We start from the raw sequence: 20330 nt of genomic DNA, 5'->3' as shown, positions 1-20330 counted from the left end.
GGAGGCCATTGATAAAGGTTTGGAGTTTTTCTGGGTTTCGAGGTTTGGGTTCTTTTTCTGGGTTGGGAGCAAATGGCAAGAATTTCTGAACGTTGAAAGCGTGAAAGTTGGAATGTTGCTGGGCAGAGTTTTTATAGGCAATTGGGAGAGAAGAACAATGGTTTATTTTTAAGAAATGAATGGCAAATCCAACCGAAGAATTTTGTAATCATAACGAATCTCTTGAAAATCTAGGTGAAGAGGCAAAAAAGCACATTAATTGAGGTTGCACGATTGTGTGTAACGACGAAGTTTGTGACGAAGAGACGTTTCGGTGTCTGCACGCCTCGAACATGCGAGTACGCATTGTTGAAGATGGACAGTCATGATGAGGAGCTGCCTTGTGTCAAGAAAACTAACAGAGGTGAGAGGTCGTGCTGTCAAGGGCTGTAACATTCATCTAGAATCTTGTCATGGGCTGTCCAGTCAAGGTCGATCGAATCTTGTTGCTAAGAGGATTGGTTTAGATAAGGGTGAGGTAGTCGAACCCTAATGCAACAAGGAGTCTTAAAGCTGAAGATGCTTAGAATTAGGGGATGAATTTGGTTCGTTAAGGAGCTTGGTTCAAATTCCTATAGGGGTTAGGATTATCCGGAACCTAATCAGATTAGATTAAGGAGTTCTAATCCGAGTACATTTCTAGTTTAGCCATACGGGGGGTTTGCTGCTATAAATAGAGAAGGGAGTGCATCATTCAGGTCCCCTCTAAATCAACACACAAATTGCCCTGCGCAAAGCTTTTCAACAACCTTGAGATTTTTTCCTCTACCCCTTAATTTCAGCCAACACATCTACAGTTTGGATAGATAACACTGTGAAGGCAACCGGTGGCATCTTCAGTTTGAATAGACAGTACTGGAGCTGTAGAATCAGCTGACCGATGAGCACCTTCAGTTTGGATAGACAGCACTGCTTCGAGGTCGACTGGTTATTTATCCAAGCCTCGGTCGACAAGGATTTCTGAGTCCATGTTGGTGGAGGTCATCTCATCAACCTTCTCAACGAAGTGAAGAGTTACTAGGTTATTAGGCTCGGCACATTGAAAGCCAAGTTTTATTTTATGATTAGATATTCACAAGTACATTTTAGAGTTCGACATTCTGACGGCCGAACCACATTTACTAGGTAATTATACTCTCATGAATATAATTACCGAGACCAAACCCGACACTGACGATTTGTGAACTTCGAAGAAACTAGCAGCCTGGTCTTCAGGCTTTAGAACCCGAAGGTCGAGACGTGTTCCGTCCCCGGCCGCAGTCGTAAGATCAAGAAATCAGCGACGCGCCCAACGCCACATTACTCCCCAGCCGAACTCAGCCGAATAGTTGGCAAACCCCGCAGTTAACTGAATGACGTAGTTAGCTTATTAATTACTCGGCTTATGCGCCACGTAGGCTTGCTAGTTTTTAGAGTCAACAGGGACTCACTCTACATCGAACTTCAACAATCCGAACCACTTATTTTGAAAGTCTTGATTCATAGATTATCCTTGCAAAAATTACTCTAAAAAATTAGTAAATTGAAATTCACAGAGAAAAAAGTAAATTGAAATTCACAGAGAAAAAAGTAAATTGAAATTTACTGAAAATATAAGATAATCTCAAAATTTATTGATTGAAAATATGAAAGATAATACACCATAGCGTCTTAAAGGAGATTTAAAAATGCCGGTCAACTCTAGATTTTTTAGGAGTTCAAATACGAAACGAATTACACCAATAACAAAATACTGAAAAACTTGGAAAATCATAATGCTAATAAAACAGGTAAATGATAGAATTCGGCTGAAATAGCTCATATGTCAAAGTTTAGGCGTGATTTAGACTGGTGGCGTCGTCCCATATACTTTCTTATTTGAAATATTAAATGGCCAATACAAACAAAATAAACGTGCCAGGCACAAATCAACCTACGTGGATGAAATGTAGTTACTTAAGACCTTACAACAACTTTCATTATTCCCCTTCTTGAGTCTTCAAGCTTCGCTAGCAGCCAGTGTGTTTGCAACATCAATGACAAATCGGTATCTTACATCATTCTTAGCAAGACGCTCCATTGCTGTGTTCACGTAATCCATTGAGTTAACTTCAACCTCCGCCGTTATGTTGTGTTTTGCTGCAAAATCAATCATTTCCTGGGTCTCCTTCATGCCTCCGATTCCACTACCGGCCACAGACTTTCTTCCTAGATTCACATTTTGATAATCATTTTAGATTCTAGGCCGAAATAATGTACGAGATAATATACAAGTCAAATTATCCAGGAGTTTTATACTTACCCATGATTAAAGGAAACACATGGAGATCTAGTGACTTTTCTGGTACACCCACCAGAATAAGCTTCCCATGGGGCTTCAAAAGACCAAGTAAGGGCACAATGGGATGCGCAGCTGAGACTGTGTCGATGATGCCATCCAATGTGCCTATGGCAGCCTGCAATTGAAACTCATCATACACTGATGAACTAATCTCGCTTAGTCCTCTAGTTACTTGAAAAAAAAATATATAAGAGGACTAATTTAGTGAGAGCAAAACGACCAAACATATCATCATAATTAAATTGGCTAGAAATTAACCTTCATTTGCTCCTGGTCGCAGCTAACCACGAAGTTTTGAGACTCTTGTCCCACAATGGTGAAAACAAGATTCCAAAGTACCTTTATATATGTTTTGTCTTCTACAATATTAGTTATGTGTTGGACCCCTTGGAATGGGAATTGAGGCTTGGGCCACCATTTCTGTGGATTGGGCTTGATGATTATACCATAATATTAATATTAATTAATATTAATTAATCAAGACAAGGGCCTAAGAATTAAAATTAATCTAATCAATTAGTTTTAATTTCGAATTAAGTTTTTAATTAAATTAATTAAAAACGTTTTGATTAAAGATACAACCTTTTGTAGAGAGTTGTAAAGCTTCAGATACATCCAAAAGGTATTTGAAGAGGTATGAAAGAGCCTATATAACTGGAGTCCTCAGTTCATCATTTTTCATCTTTTCTTCTTCCTTTTCTTCCGTACAAACTTTCCGGAGAGAGTAAACACACAAAGCAATTCGCTAGAATTCTATAATCCAATGCGGGTTGTAGGATTAGGTAGTTGTATCCTGGTCGAGCAGACGTTATAGAACCACAAGCACAAGAGTGGGACGGAATTACTGTTCGAATGACATAGCTTTTACGCTAACCTCTACCTTCTGTAATCAAGTTAGTACTGTTGATATTCTTATATTAATTTATGTATTTATTGTATACTTTTCATTCTGTATAGCAAGTACTTTTTGTGAAATAAAATTGTGAATTTCAAGTTTTGTTTATTTCTGTTATATTGTTTATTTCTGAATTGTTCTCCAACATGAATCAGCCCCAAGTTTCTTCAGAGCGTCATCTTTCTTGCCAGGGGAGGTACTAATCACAGACACTTTTGACCCAAACGCCTTAGCAAATTTCACACCGGTGTGACCAAGCCCGCCAAGGCCTACAATGCCAACATGCTTACCAGGCTCAGATAAGCCAAAATATCTCAGGGGACTATACACTGTGATCCCAGCACATAGTAGAGGAGCACCAGCATCAAGTGGCAGGTCAGGTTCTCGGGGAAATGAACAATGTAGCGCTCATTGGCGACCATTGTGTCCGAGTAACCTCCATATGTGACAGTTCCGTCGGGGTAAAGGGAATTTTAGGTAAGAATCATTTTGGGGCAGTAGTTTTCAAGATTGCTGTTACAGCTCTCGCAGGCATGGCAAGCACCAACCATGCAACCTACACCCACTTTGTCTCCTATTTTCACTTTATTCACCTTGCTTCCCACTTCTGTCACTTCCCCCACAATCTTATGCCTGAAAATTAGCAAATTAAAATCCAAGTTTATTTTATCGTTACTTGTTTTGGATATATACATATCAAAATATTGCCCACATGCTATATATGCATGTTAGAGCACTCGAGAAGAGTTTTTGTAGAGAAAAAAGTTGCAATGATTTAATTTTTTTTTAATAGTACTACTGTATAATGATTTTCCTCTTTTTTTTTTTAAGAAAGTAGTATTCGGGACGGAACCAAAATTGAAAATAGGGGAGCCACAAGAATAAATTTGTACCACAAAGCATAAAATTGTGCCAGGTATATAATAGACTTAAACTAAAGCCGCGGGGGGTGGGGAGCGGGGGCCTGCAGGCCCTTACTATGATTCGCCTATAGCAGTATTTATGTTTACTTGTGAGAGGTATTACAACAACAACAACAACAACAAAGCCTTTTCCCACTAAGTGGGGTCGGCTATATGAATCCTAGAACGCCATTGCGCTCGGTTTTGTGTCATGTCCTCCGTTAGATCCAAGTACTCTAAGTCTTTTCTTAGAGTCTCTTCCAAAGTTTTCCTAGGTCTTCCTCTACCCCTTCGGCCCTGAACCTCTGTCCCGTAGTCACATCTTCGAACCGGAGCGTCAGTCGGCCTTCTTTGCACATGTCCAAATCACCGGAGCTGATTTTCTCTCATCTTTCCTACAATTTCGGCTACTCCTACTTTACCTCGGATATCCTCATTCCCAATCTTATCCTTTCTCGTGTGCCCACACATCCCACGAAGCATCCTCATCTCCGCTACACCTATTTTGTGTACGTGTTGATGCTTCACCGCCCAACATTCTGTGCCATACAACATCGCTGGCCTTATTGCCGTCCTATAAAATTTTTCCTTGAGCTTCAGTGGCCAACGACGGTCACACAACACGCCGGATGCACTTTTACACTTCATCCATCCAGCTCGTATTCTATGGTTGAGATCTCTATCTAATTCTCCGTTCTCTTGCAAGATAGATCCTAGGTAGCGAAAACGGTCGCTTTTTGTGATCTTCGCTAGATTGCTCCGGTCATTAGTGTGGATAAGTATATAAATGGATAGAGATATGAAAGCAAACACAAGATGTACGTGGTTCACCCAGATTGGCTACGTCCACGGAATAGAAGAGTTCTCATTAATTGTGAAGGGTTTACACAAGTACATAGGTTCAAGCTCTCCTTTAGTGAGTACAAGTGAATGATTTAGTACAAATGACATTCGGAAATATTGTGGGAGAATGATCTCGTAATCACGAAACTTCTAAATATCGGAGTGTGGTGTCGTCTTGACTTGCCTTATCTGTCTCATAAGTAGATGTGGCATCTTCTCTGGAAGTACTCTTCCTCCATCCAGGGGTGGTATCTTTAACTGGTGGAGATGCACAAGGTAATGTATCAATTTCACTTGAAGCTTACTTGTAGTTTCAGGCTTGGTCAAGCGCGATACAAACCATGTAGTAGGAGTCCCCTAAGTCGCCGAGCTAGGGGGTCTGCTGAAAGAGGTGACAGACAAGGTAAGCAATCAGAGCTCCGACTGATTGTTCACCTTCTCCCCATCTTGCAGCAGCATGAAGGATAAAGAGAAGAAAAATGAGAAGAGATGATATGAGATACTTTTGCTTTTGAAGAAGTAACTTTCCACAGGCTTATTCTTGAACTGAGCTGGAGGGTTTTCTGGTTTCCTCCAAAGTATAAGGCCGACTGAAGAATTTGAGGGTCAAAACAAGTCCATCAAATCTAGAGTACGTTCCACCCTGCTGATATGGGATACTTTTGCTTTTGATAGAGTAATGGATGTATCGGCACGTGTGCTGTTACGCTTGTCTCCACATGCTTCCTTGTATCCTTCGCACTTGCCCTATCTGTTCCTCAAGCAGATGCGGAATCTTCCCTGGAAACATAAGATGTTGAAGATGAGTACTCGAGAGCAATGCCAGGTAAGTAATCAGGTAAGGGGTTCCAGGCAGTCAGTTCCTGGCTGGAAGCTTGATTCCAAGTGCTGACTGATTGCTCTCTTTCTCCTTGTCTTGCAGGTAAAAACAAGACCAAAGGAAAAGACAGGGAAAAAGCATGATATGGGATACTCTTGCTTTTAACCCTGATGATATGAGATATTCTTGCTCTAGTATAGCTTGTTTGCAGAGGTATTATCGGGGGGAAAGAAAGCTGAATATTTCGAAAGGCTTCGTTGGGAGTGCCCTCTCAGATATAATGAAGGGTTGAGCATTTTTGCAGGTCTGCCTGTCCGTTGGGGATGGAGGTCGACATATATAGGAGTCTCCCTAACAACAAGTAGTAATGCTATTCCTTTACCCTGCTTGGTCATAGCACGGTAGTGGGAGCTGCCAGTTTCACATGTTTTAACTCTGTCAGAGCACTTTGAAAAAGTGGTCTGTGGTATCTGGCTCTCGAGATTCGGAGAACGATGCCTCATCGATTTTTGAGAAAGCAATCATGCTGGGGGTCTGGCTCTCGAGATTCGGAGAGCAGTGTCTCTTCGATTTTTGAGGAAGTAATCATGTTGGGAGTCTGGCTCTCGAGATTCGGAGGGCGGTGCCTCTTCGATTTTGGAGCAAGCAATCCTGTTGGGAGTGTTGTCTCGAATGTGAGTAAAGGTTGGGCATGTTTGCTAGTCTACCTTGCCACGAAGCACAGAGGTTGACACACAGGGACTTTCCAATTATCCAGCAGTGGTACTGTTCCTTTACCCTTGTGGGTAATAATATGGTAGCTAGACCTTCAAAATTTATGTGTCTAAACTTTGCTAGTGCTGTTTCTTTGCTATTCTTTTACCTTTCTTGGTCAGAGCGATGTAGTGGGAGCTGCAAGCTTCACGTGCTCAACTTTGGCAGAGAACTTTGGCAAAGTTATCTGTGGTACCCATGAGCTATTGTTGCGTGTGGGAAGTGGGTGATTGAACAGTAAGATTCATGTGCTTTCTACTTCACCAGAAGTCTTCGACAGAATGCCCATAATTTCTGCAAAGCTGAGTGTGCGTGTGACAGGTGCTGACAAGGCTAGAAAAGTAGGTGCCTCTTCGATTTCTGAGATCGGCCCTCGTGGTCTCTGAGCAGCCCAGCTTTTGAGAAAGCGAGCGCCTCTTCGATTGATTCGGAGAACGATGCCTCATCGATTTTTGAGAAAGCAATCATGCTGGGGGTCTGGCTCTCGAAGATTAGGGGAGCAGTGTCTCTTCAATTTTTGAGAAAGTAATCATGTTGGGAGTCTGGCTCTCGAGATTCGGAGGGCGGTGCCTCTTCGATTTTGGAGCAAGCAATCTTGTTGGGAGTGTTTTCTCGAATGTGAGTAAAGGTTGGGCATGTTTGCTAGTCTACCTTGCCACGAAGCACAGAGGTTGACACACAGGGACTTTCCAATTATCCAGCAATGGTACTGTTCCTTTACCCTCTCTTCGATTTTTAAGAAAGTAGTCATGTTGGGAGTCTGGCTCTCGAGATTCGGAGGACGGTGCCTCTTCGATTTTGGAGCAAGCAATCTTATTGGGAGTGTTTTCTCGAATGTGAGTAAAGGTTGGGCATGTTTGCTAGTCTACCTTGCCACGAAGCACAGAGGTTGACACACAGGGACTTTCCAATTATCCAGCAGTGGTACTGTTCCTTTACCCTTGTGGGTAATAATATGGTAGCTAGACCTTCAAAATTTATGGGTCTAAACTTTGTTAGTGCTGTTTCTTTGCTATTCTTTTACCCTTCTTGGTCAGAGCGATGTAGTGGGAGCTGCAAGCTTCACGTGCTCAACTTTGGCAGAGAACTTTGGCAAAGTTATCTGTGGTACCCATGAGCTATTGTTGCGTGTGGGAAGTGGGTGATTGAACAGTAAGATTCATGTGTTTTCTACTTCCCCAGAAGTCTTCTACAGAATGCCCATAATTTCCGCAAAGCTGAGTGTGCGTGTGACAGGTGCTGACAAGGCTGGAAAAGTAGGTGCCTCTTCGATTTCTGAGATCGGCCCTCGTGGTCTCTGGGGAGCCCAGCTTTTGAGAAAGCGAGCGCCTCTTCGATTTCTGAGATCGGCCTTCGTGGTCTTTGAGCAGCCCAACTTTTGAGAAAGCAAACGCCTCTTCGATTTCTGAGATCAACCCTCGTGATCTCTAAGCAGCCCAGCTTTTGAGAAAGCAAACGCCTCTTCGATTTCTGAGCAGGCGCCTCTTCGATTTCTGAAGCTCCGTCGAGTGCAGATTTTTATAGGGGCTGGCATTAAGTTCCAAAGCACACTTGAATCTCCACCAGTAGAAGCTTCATTCTTGCACTTCTAAGATCTTGATTTGTCCGACCTCTTCTCTCTTCAACACCTTTGAAAATGTCTGGCCCCTCCGACCGTCGTTTTGACTTGAACCTTGTTGAAGAGACAGCCCCGCCTTCTCCAGACAACATATGGCGCCCATCCTTCGTCTCCCCTACTGGTCCTCTTACCGTTGGGGATTCCGTGATGAAGAATGATATGACCGCTGCGGTGGTGGCCAGGAACCTTCTCACTCCTAAAGATAACAGACTACTTTCCAAACGGTCTGATGAGTTAGCTGTTAAGGATTCCCTGGCTCTCAGTGTTCAGTGTGCAGGTTCTGTGTCTAATATGGCCCAACGCCTATTTGCTCGAACCCGCCAAGTTGAATCATTGGCGGCTGAAGTGATGAGTCTCAAACAGGAGATTAGAGGGCTCAAGCATGAGAATAAACAGTTGCACCGGCTCGCACATGACTATGCTACAAACATGAAGAGGAAGCTTGACCAGATGAAGGAAACTGATGGTCAGGTTTTACTTGATCATCAGAGATTTGTGGGTTTGTTCCAAAGGCATTTATTGCCTTCGTCTTCTGGAGCTGTACCGCGTAATGAAGCTCCGAATGATCAACCTCTGATGCCTCCTCCTTCTAGGGTTCTGTCCAGTACTGAGGCTCCAAATGATCCCCCTCCGGTGCCTTCTCTTTCTGGGGCTCTACCGACTGCTGAGACTTCTCCTAAGCAACCTTTGTGAAGGCTCCCTCTTGTGTGTTTATTTTGACTCATGTATATGTACATATTTGTAGCTTATCGGGGATATCAATAAATAAGCTTTCCTTCATTTCAACGTATTGTGTTAAATACACCAAAGCCTTCTTCGCTAAGTTCTTTGAATTTTCTTTTGTTGAAACTTGTATGTTGAAGCTTTCTGAGTGGAGCATGTAGGTTGGGGTAGTGTTCCCTTAATTTCCCGAGTGAGGAAAACTTCTCGGTTGGAGACTTGGAAAATCCAAGTCACTGAGTGGGATCGGCTATATGAATCTTAGAACGCCATTGTGCTCGATCCTGTGTCATGTCCTTCGTTAGATCCAAGTACTCTAAGTCTTTTCTTAGAGTCTCTTCCAAAGTTTTCCTAGGTCTTCCTCTACCCCTTCGGCCCTGAACCTCTGTCCCATAGTCGCATCTTCTAATCGGAGCGTCAGTAGGCCTTCTTTGCACATGTCCAAACCACCGTAACCGATTTTCTCTCATCTTTCCTTCAATTTCGGCTACTCCTACTTTACCCCGGATATCCTCATTCCTAATCTTATCCTTTCTCGTGTGCCCACACATCCAACGAAGCATCCTCATCTCCGCTACACCCATTTTGTGTACGTGTTGATGTTTCACCGCCCAACATTCTGTGCCATACAGCATCGCCGGCCTTATTGCCGTCCTATAAAATTTTCCCTTGAGCTTCAGTGGCATACGGCGGTCACACAACACGCCGGATGCACTCTTCCACTTCATCCATCCAGCTTGTATTCTATGGTTGAGATCTCCATCTAATTCTCCGTTCTTTTGCAAGATAGATCCTAGGTAACGAAAACGGTCGCTCTTTGGTATTTCTTGATCTCCGATCCTCACCCCTAACTCGTTTTGGCCTCCATTTGCACTGAACTTGCACTCCATATATTCTGTCTTTGATCGGCTTAAGCGAAGACCTTTAGATTCCAACACTTCTCTCCAAAGGTTAAGCTTTGCATTTACCCCTTCCTGAGTTTCATCTATCAACACTATATCGTCTGCGAAAAGCATACACCAAGGAATATCATCTTGAATATGTCCTGTTAACTCATCCATTACCAACGCAAAAAGGTAAGGACTTAAGTATGAGCCTTGATGTAATCCTACAGTTATGGGAAAGCTTTCGGTTTGTCCTTCATGAGTTCTTACGGCAGTCTTTGCTCCTTCATACATATCCTTTATAGCTTGGATATATGCTACTCGTACTCCTTTCTTCTCTAAAATCCTCCAAAGAATGTCTCTTGGGACCCTATCATACGCTTTTTCCAAATCTATAAAGACCATGTGTAAATTCTTTTTCCCATCTCTATATCTTTCCATCAATCTTCGTAAGAGATAGATTGCCTCCATGGTTGAGCGCCCTGGCATGAACCCGAATTGGTTGTCTGAAACCCGTGTCTCTTGCCTCAATCTATGCTCAATGACTCTCTCCCAGAGCTTCATTGTATGACTCATTAGCTTAATACCCCTATAGTTCATGCAATTTTGTACGTCGCCCTTATTCTTGTAGATAGGCACCAAAGTGCTCGTTCGCCACTCATTTGGCATCTTCTTCGTTTTCAAAATCCTATTGAAAAGGTCAGTGAGCCATGTTATACCTGTCTCTCCCAAAAGTTTCCACACTTCGATTGGTATATTGTCTGGGCCTATTGCTTTTTTATGCTTCATCTTCTTCAAAGCTACAACCACTTCTTCCTTCCGGATTCGACGATAAAAAGAGTAGTTTCTACACTCTTCTGAGTTACTCAACTCCCCTAAAGAAGCACTCATTTCATGTCCTTCATTGAAAAGATTATGAAAATAACCTCTCCATCTGTCTTTAACCGCGTTCTCTGTAGCAAGAACCTTTCCATCCTCATCCTTGATGCACCTCACTTGGTTTAGGTCCCTTGTCTTCTTTTCCCTTGCTCTAGATAGTTTATAGATATCCAACTCTCCTTCTTTGGTATCTAGTCGTTTATACATATCGTCGTAAGCCGCTAACTTAGCTTCTCTGACAGCTTTCTTCGCCTCTTGCTTCGCTTTTCTATACCTTTCACCATTTTCATCGGTCCTCTCCTTGTATAAGGCTTTACAACATTCCTTCTTAGCCTTCACCTTTGTTTGTACCTCCTCATTCCACCACCAAGATTCCTTTTGGTGTGGGGCAAAGCCCTTGGACTCTCCTAATACCTCTTTCGCTACTTTTCGGATACAACTAGCCATGGAATCCCACATTTGGCTAGCTTCCCCCTCTCTATCCCACACACATTGGGTGATTACCTTCTCTTTGAAAATGACTTGTTTTTCTTCTTTTAGATTCCACCATCTAATCCTTGGGCACTTCCAAGTCTTGTTCTTTTGTCTTACTCTTTTGATATGTACATCCATCACCAACAAGCGATGTTGATTAGCCACGCTCTCTCCTGGTATAACTTTGCAATCCTTACAAGTTATACGATCCCCTTTCCTCATTAGAAGAAAATCTATTTGTGTTTTTGACGACCCACTCTTGTAGGTGATCACATGTTCTTCTCTCTTCTTAAAGAAGGTGTTGGCTAAGAAGAGATCATATGCCATTGCAAAATCCAAGATAGCTTCCCCATCCTCGTTTCTCTCCCCAAAACCATGGCCACCATGAAAACCTCCATAGTTGCCTGTCTCCCTGCCCACGTGTCCATTTAAATCTCCTCCTATAAATAACTTCTCCGTCTGAGCAATTCCTTGCACCAAGTCTCCAAGATCTTCCCAAAATTTCTCCTTCGAACTCGTATCCAACCCTACTTGAGGTGCGTACGCACTAATCACATTGATAAGTTCTTGTCCTATTACAATCTTGATTGCCATGATTCTATCTCCTACCCTCTTGACATCTACAACATCTTGTACCAAGGTCTTGTCCACGATGATGCCAACACCGTTTCTCGTTCTATTTGTGCCTGAATACCAAAGTTTAAACCCTGAGTTTTCTAGATCCTTTGCCTTACTACCAACCCACTTAGTTTCTTGTAGGCACATAATATTTATCCTTCTCCTCACCATAACTTCCACTACTTCCATAGATTTTCCCGTTAAGGTTCCTATATTCCACGTTCCTAAATGTAAATATATTTTCTCATCTTTAAGTGTATTGTAAATGATTTAGATACTAATTTTATTTTCTCATCTTTAAGTGTAAATATATTGTTATATATAAGAAAAGAAAAAAAAAATTATTTAGTAGTTTGGCATAAATGGGGGTAAGGCTAGCCGACATTCATCTCTTCCAGACCCTGCGTAAAGCGGGAGCCTTGTGCACTGAGTACGACCTTTACGACCTTTTTAGTAATATACGGCCATAATGAAAAAACTATAAATGGTTCATAAAAGGTTGCTTATACCAAATAATCTATCGACGTACATGGAGAGGTTTTTCTCTTTGCCCATAACACAAACTGGTACACTACATGTAATAATACAAATACAAAAAATATACTTTTAAATGTTCTTTGATGTGTATTGTAATGTTTGATGTACTAGTTTGTATTCAAACTATACTGAAAATATCTCGTGTATGTGTCAATACCTTGTCAATAAGGAATCTATACTACTATATAAAGTCAACTGCCCCATTTGGGGTCACAGGCTTCACCAAAAATAATTGGACAAAAATGACCTCCAAACAAAACAATTTAAAAAGCAGCCCAAAATAATGCATCAAATAATGCAGGGATATTTTCGTCACATAAATAGTATTTTTTTTATAATTAAATTTTTTTGTGCTGCTTTTTTTTATAATTAGTACCTCACAATGGGCTAGCAATAATGTGATTCAATCAATTGTTTATCAAATATTATTTTCTCTATTTTTAAACATGTTTAAAACATCTTAAGAGGTGTAGTGCTGGTTATAAAACAGGTGTTCCGTGCCTAATAATGTGATTTAATTAGTTGACTAATAATTGTTTTTTTTTTAAACAAATGATATTATCCACTAAGGAAAAGATGGTCGACTTAACCTCACAATAGACTAACAATAATGTGATTCAAAAAATGTGTAATTATGTGTAGCACGCTGTAATTCAACGAAAGTTAGTGAAATATACAGTGGACCGAATCATCGAAAGTTAATTTAGTCCAATATGTCTTTTTAGTTCCTCAAGGCCAACTTTTAACCAGTAGTTGCCAATGCATTACATGTAAAACGCATTTACACCATTGTTCTAAAAATCCCTGCTTAGGCGCTAGGCAACTAGTCATCGTCCCAATTAATGCCTAGGTATTTGAAAATTAAGAAAAGGTGCCTAGACCTGCTGAGGCGTCCGCCTAGACCGCCTAGACCGCCTAGGCACCCGCCTAGCCCTCCTAAACCCGTCTAGACACCTGCTTAGGTTGCAACTCACTTAGATAGAAAATATATAACTTTCCTTTTGCAGTTTATTGTTTCCAAAAAATTGCAAAAGACTTATTGAACACTTAAATAAACATACATTATATGTTTGCTCCTCATGTTTTCATTATATTCTAATACTTCATAATATATATGTGTGTGTGTTATATCATTCTATTTTCTAGTTTATGATGAAATTATATATATTTTTAAGTATAAACTGACACTTATTTATACGAAATATAATAGATTTATTTAAATCCGTCTAACTGCTTAGGTAATAGGCCCTAATCTTTCGCCCGACTAATACCTAGCATCTTTTAGAACCAAGATTTACAAAAAGAGTCTCCAAAGCCTCCATATAATAGTTGCCAATGAATTACATGCAAAACGCATTTATATGGAGACAAACACTGAAAAGCATTTCACAGTACAATTATTGTGTGGGGACTTTCGACATTGCATTTACATCATTCATCTAAACCACATATTTGATTGCTCACTTGTGAGGACCTGGCTTCTATGCCCTTCCAGTTTCTATATACTCTTATCTTTTTCTATTTGTACGATCACGGTAAAATCACGTTAATATTTTATATTACTATTATTTTTTGTTTTATTATCTCTATAAAAAAATCAATATAAAATGTTGATGCGGCTTAACTATGACAGCACAAAATACGAGAGGATGAGAGTGTATGAAATTAATAAGATATAAATTGACATTTTCTTATCAAATATGTTATTCTTATCATATTTTATATTATTTTTTTAATAAGAATAACGATAATAAGATCAAATTTTTAAACTAAATTTTATAAACTAAATGATGTGTCGCCAATAAGAAATAAGCACGTTAATTTTAATACTTAAGTAATAATTTGTCATCAAATGATGTGGTTGTTGATAATTGAATTATTACTTAAATGTTGATTAACATGCTTATTTTTTATTAGTAACACATCACTTGATTTGCATATTTGATTTAAAATTTTGATTTCTCTAATATTACCCTTCTAATGAAGATGAGAATCACATGTGTTGATGAGCCCTACATATCATCAAATAAGTGAATTGCAATTTATTCAGATAAATTTTCAAAATAACACCCAAGATCCATATTATATTGACATTTTCAAACTATAATTTAAATACAATTCAAATCTTATATGTTCAAGATAAGTTTTTCTATATGTTGAAGATATTTCATCCGATTCGAATTTGATTATTTTCGATACAAATAACAAATCGGTAATCCACATAATAAACGAATAAAATATGGATTAAGCCAATTTGATCCCTTTGCGGATCACTTGCGATTATCATTATAAAACGATCTTTATAGTGTTAGAGTATGAGTGTGAATGTCACAGTTTAGTAATAATCATTGTTATTTCAGATTGGTATAAAGAGGCCTTAATGTGCTTATAAGAGTTAATTCAACTTTGGTTTGGATTGACTATTGGCTTGAGAATAGAACTCATACTTGTACAAGGATTTGGTCTTGTATTCCTTGTAGGATTATTATAGGGTAATCTAGATTTTGTAGTATAAAAACCACAAGCCACTGCTCTCACAAAAGCACGCTCTTATTGTTCCAATTACCTATAACTTGGAGAGCATTGAGTTTTGCAGAGAGGAGAAGGTTGTGTGTAGAGGGTGTCTTGGTATGCGTCAATGTGACAGTTGAAGAAGATGGAGAAGTCGGATTGCACACGCAGTGCCACGGCTTGGTGCTTTACGTGTCCTGTTGTATTCTTGAACCCAGTTCCTCCTTGAAACCCTAGCAGTCATGGCTTCTTCTTCCTCTATTTCCCTTTAATTGTTTGATTGGTTTATTGTAGTTATATTTGTTATATCTGTGATCCTAGTAACTTGTTGATTTTCATATTAAATCTTACATGTGGTATCAGAGCCTCTCAACTCGTCTAGGATTCAGAATTTCGATCATGTTGTATTATTTTTTTCTGCAGATACAAATCTGCTAGGGAATTTGCAAAGCTTGGGGGGTTCGGATTAAAGAATTTGATGAGATAATGAAGCAAGGGTTTATTTCGAAACGTCATCTCAGTGCTTCCAGAAGGCACTAAATGAGGGGCGGGGAAATTATATGTATCACAAGTCTTTCAAAGTGGCTGCTAAGGTGCATTGCTCTCTAACTTGACCTCCTGAAAATGCTTGGTTTTGTTGCTAGAATTTTGTGTTGGCATCCATTTTGCGGTAGCAAGACGTGTAATTATTTTTATAATTACTTTTCTGACTTCATGATTCTCATGTAATTATCAAAAATGGTTTTGTTTTGCTTTCATGGGAAAACATGAAGATAAGTTTTCCTAGCCATGTCGTGATAATGATTAATTGAGAAGCAACAAAAATAAATGCATATATATAGTGGATGCCAATTGCTTTGTGATTTATACATCATAGCATATTTGAATGAAATATGTATATATATGGAGATAGCATTCGTGCATAGACGTTGTAATTATGGGCATGCGGCTTTATCTATATCAAATAAAACTTGCATAAGTTTCTCTGAATATTGATGCATGCATGCATACAAGAAAATATATGAACAGATGAATATATAAGGTAGATGTTTTATTGACCGCCTATAATGAGTCTTGTGACAATAAACTTTTAGCCATTTACAAAATATATTTTCTATTATGAATCGGAAAGCAAATAATTATTTTGTCATCTTATTGGAAATTCATAAGATTAATGATATGCAGCTATCATTATTTTCTCTAAGGACTTGCTTACGAATCTGTATATAATTGATGATGGTGTTGACAATGAATTAAAGGCATGAAGATCTTTAATTTGGATTATTGTCGACTAATCTTATCATGTATATATCGATGCATGCTTAATGTATATGTATATTTGTGAGTTCATGATGCATGCTTCCGTTATTATATTTTGGTTGAAATCACAAATTGGGAGGAAGATGAACTTCGAGTTTTCTAGAAGAAATAGTGGTCTTGATTATCTCATTTTAATCAAGAAATATTGTTGTGATATATATCCAAACATTATCAAATTTTGGTTAATCTTGCTCGATGGATATTGAACTAGATATTGAACTAGTTAAGATCAAATTGAAAGCAAAAATATTGTGCTTGCTATTCTGATTTTGATCATTGTTGAAACTGGTGATTTTGGATTTATGTGAGATAAGTTTTTCCGAATGGATTGTGACTATCTTTTGATACATAGACTGTTTTGCATAATGGTTTAGGTGTATATGACTAAAATGAGATTATGCAATAGGTAAGGAATCGGGAATCAATTGGTTCATATCTCCGGTTTCTTTATCGGTTGTGCAATATATTCTGCTTATGCTTAAGTGGGAGAATCATATGTTCGAATGTAAGCATAAGGCTAAGAGTATTTAGGCCAGCCATTATAATTCATATGGATGCTTAAAAACCAGTTTATGGTTTTATTGAAGCAATTGGTTGAATTATTTGTGTTACTTAATTTGTTTAAGTAATGAGAACGATCCTATTATGTTAGCATTCAAAAGGAAACGAATTTGGTTTCCATATGGATTCTAATTAGTCATTCATTGTATTGGAATGATTTTTAGTTAATATAGTTGCTATTAACTTGTACTTAACTTGGTTGTGTTGAGTATGGCCTAGATAAGTGGGAGCAAATTGGTTTGGTTTTGCTATAATGGTTCACATAATTACAAAGTGCAGATTAAGTATGTTGTAACTTTTGAGTTAATTCTGCGATGTAACAGAAAAGATTCTTAAGTTCAATACTTTAAAATGCTTTGGTAAGTTGTAGTGAGGTTAAGCTTTTGTTATCCAAAAGATTTGGTGATATGATAAAGCTGTTGATTGATATAACTGTGATGTTCATACAATTATGAACAATTTTAAGAGCCTACTGTCAAGAATGTTTGGTATTTTTTAGTTTGGGCTATATGAGTAGGAGTAGACGTCTTGGTTTACTCTTGAGCTTAGATACATTGATATGAACATGAACTGGACATTGTGATTTATAAGTTAAATCTGTATTTTGTGTTGCAGAGGCAATTATAAATTCATTGTTTTGGTTTATGTAAGCTGGTTGTATCTATGTACTAGTGTGTTGATGAATGACTTATGTGATCACCTTTATATTGAATTTGAGATGATTATTTACTATTGTGAATCATACTCAAGTGGGAGAATGTTAGAGTATGAGTGTGATTCTCACAGTTTAGTAATAATCATTGTTATTTCATATTGGTATAAAGAGGTCTTAATGTGTTTATAAGAGTTAATTCAACTTTGGTTTGGATTGAAACTCTACTATTGGCTTGAGAATAGAACTCATACTTGTACAAGGATTTGGTCATGTATTCCTTGTAGGATTATTATAGGGTAATCTAGATTTTGTAGTATAAAAACCACAAGCCACTGCTCTCACAAAAGCACGCTCTTATTGTTCCAATTACCTATAACTTGGAGAGCATTGAGTTTTGCAGAGAGGAGAAGGTTGTGTGTAGAGGGTGTCTTGGTATGCGTCAATGTGACAGTTGAAGAAGATGGAGAAGTCGGATTGCACACGCAGTGCCACGACTTGGTGCTTTACGTGTCCTGTTGTATTCTTGAACCCAGTTCCTCCTTGAAACCCTAGCAATCATGACTTCTTCTTCCTTCGCTTTGGAAGATAAGTTTATTTCCCTTTAATAGTTTGATTGGTTTATTGTAGTTATATTTGTTATATCTGTGATCCTAATAACTTGTTGATTTTTAGATTAAATCTTACATATAGTCTATAACTTATAGATTAAACTAACTGTTTATTTGTATTAATTTACTGGAATAGAAGAAGATAATTGTGTTAAGGTTAATATGAATACTAACGGAAAAAAACTTGAAAATTTTGAGTTTTAATCAAAATGACAAAAAAGTGTTGTAAGTGAATAGTACCAAGAGTGACTTTTTAGAATAATAATTTGGTTTTTCATTAAAGTGAACAGTACCGAGTGTTTCGTTAAAATTCCCTAAGTTAATTTTATTTTATTTGTTTTCCTCTTATTTTTTATTTTTATGCTCCCTCTCCTAAATCGTGTTTTTAGCAAAGAAAAAAAAACATATATATATAAGCATAATAAAGTCTTGGCATAGGCATATATAGAACTGAAATGACAGATCAGGTGAAGAATATAATGGAAATAAAAAAATATATATTAACAAGATGGATTAGATTGAAGGTTATATATATATACACAGACGTACGTACCCAGGAACCATAGGGTACATAGAGATCCCCCATTCATTCTTGATGTTATGAAGATCAGTGTGGCACATCCCACAATACAACACCTTAAACCTCACATCCTCATCACCTCTTGGTCTGTACATACACACATATCATATCACACGCAAAGGTTTTCAGAGCAAGAACTAGAGGGAAAAATTAAGAAAAATATATATAAATTAAGAATCTGAAAAACAAGTGATTGAATATATTTATAATTACCTTCTTGAGAAGCTAAAGGGAGAGAGCTAGCCAGATGCGTCTCTGGCAGCCCAACCAAATGCCTTCACAGGATGTTCTTGTTCTAGAGCCTTTTCCATTTCTAAAGCCCTGAGTGCGAGTGAGGAGAAAGTGTGGTCTCTCAAGTATGTGTGTTGAGTGCTCCACAACAAGGTTAGAATCCTTAAAGCTTCGGTATAAATATAGAAAAGCAGGGGGCGGGGCCAGTACGCAAAGCCAGAACTAATATAATACTAGATTTGCCATCTCAACTATCTTTTTGACCTTTTAAATGTGGACGCTTGTCACAGTAGTGATTTTTCACAAAAGTAATAGGAAAGTAAATGCATTATAGACCGAAACCTCTAGTAGGTTGATTCCATATACAATCAAATAATACATTTCTACATTATGTATGACGAATATTTTTTCTACGCCTTGATGCATAACAACATTTTCCATGATGTACGAACTCTAGTTTATTATTTTTTTACTATTATATGTATTGTATATTGCATATATTTGTCAATATATATGCAATATACAATACATATAATAGAAGCATGAATTATTTTTTTTTCATTTTGAAAACCCTAAAATCGAAAAACAAAAAACAAAAAGAAAAGGGAAAATCGATGTCATACTACGCCTAGCTGACTTCCAACCGAGTCGCATTGCACCAAGTCTACAGCTTGGGCATGCGCCCCACAACGATATTGTTTCAACGTCTGGACCACAGCAACCCTCTAGGCTTGCTATTGCGCACGAGAACTTGGCTTGTGCTTGGGTTTTCTTTCTGCTGGGCATGCAACCCTTGGCTGCCTCCAGCAACCCTTCAACTTTCTAGGCTTTAAAAGTACTTAGGGGATCATTAATCCCACATTAGCCACAATCTTAAGTAGAAGTACTTTTATAGTTAAATAAGATTTGGGCCTAACCCATGGACCTTGGGCTTTGGCTTGGGTACTTATTAATTTCTCAAAGATGGCCTTTCGGCCTGTATTTGATTGACTCTAACAATGTTTACATCGTGCTTAAAAAGTGGGGAGACTGCCACCTCTTAGAAAAGCATAAGAGGCCATGGCGTGAGCAGCCATATTACATGATCTTAGTGTAAAAAGAAAACTAATAGTGTCTACAACGGTAGTTAAAGTCTGGATATTATGAACAACCACCCTTTTACCTTAAATAGTCTCAATAAGCTTTGACACGTCTGATTCCACAATTACCTTCTTCCTCCCTTATTTGAGCAGAGAATGTGGAGCCTTCTAACAAGCAATCTTCAATCCATGTTAAGAAGTACAACAACACTATCTCCGGTTATCAACAATGAGGAGCGGGTGGTACCTACACAAGAAAAATATTGTCGGAATATGTTCTCTGAAGTTCACTAGGTTATTAGGGTTCCTAGATACTTAGGGTTTGGTCAACTATCGCCTTTTTATCCAGCACGTTATGGGATGATCATTGCTTAATTTATGGGCTACCTTTATCTTGTCAACTTTCTTATGATTAGTAATTTCAAATTACTTGTAGATTACAATTACCAATTAGTCAACTTCTTGATTCAAGGAGCTGTCTCT

The 20330-nt window shown here is 38.5% G+C and overlaps 1 long non-coding RNA gene and 1 pseudogene across 1 annotated transcript; one reads left to right on the top strand and one right to left on the bottom strand.

Moving 5' to 3' along the window:
• Positions 1-1769: 1769 nt before the first annotated feature.
• LOC126604966 (probable mannitol dehydrogenase) lies at positions 1770-18903 on the bottom strand (annotated as a pseudogene).
• LOC126604967 (uncharacterized) lies at positions 2468-4044 on the top strand. Its single transcript, XR_007616793.1, has 2 exons — positions 2468-3252; positions 3410-4044. It is a non-coding gene; the product is annotated as an uncharacterized LOC126604967 (long non-coding RNA).
• Positions 18904-20330: the final 1427 nt, after the last annotated feature.

Source organism: Malus sylvestris, chromosome 15 (genome assembly GCF_916048215.2).
Source record: "Malus sylvestris chromosome 15, drMalSylv7.2, whole genome shotgun sequence".
Classification (NCBI taxonomy): domain Eukaryota; kingdom Viridiplantae; phylum Streptophyta; class Magnoliopsida; order Rosales; family Rosaceae; genus Malus; species Malus sylvestris.
This window is presented reverse-complemented; position numbering and strand designations above follow the sequence as displayed.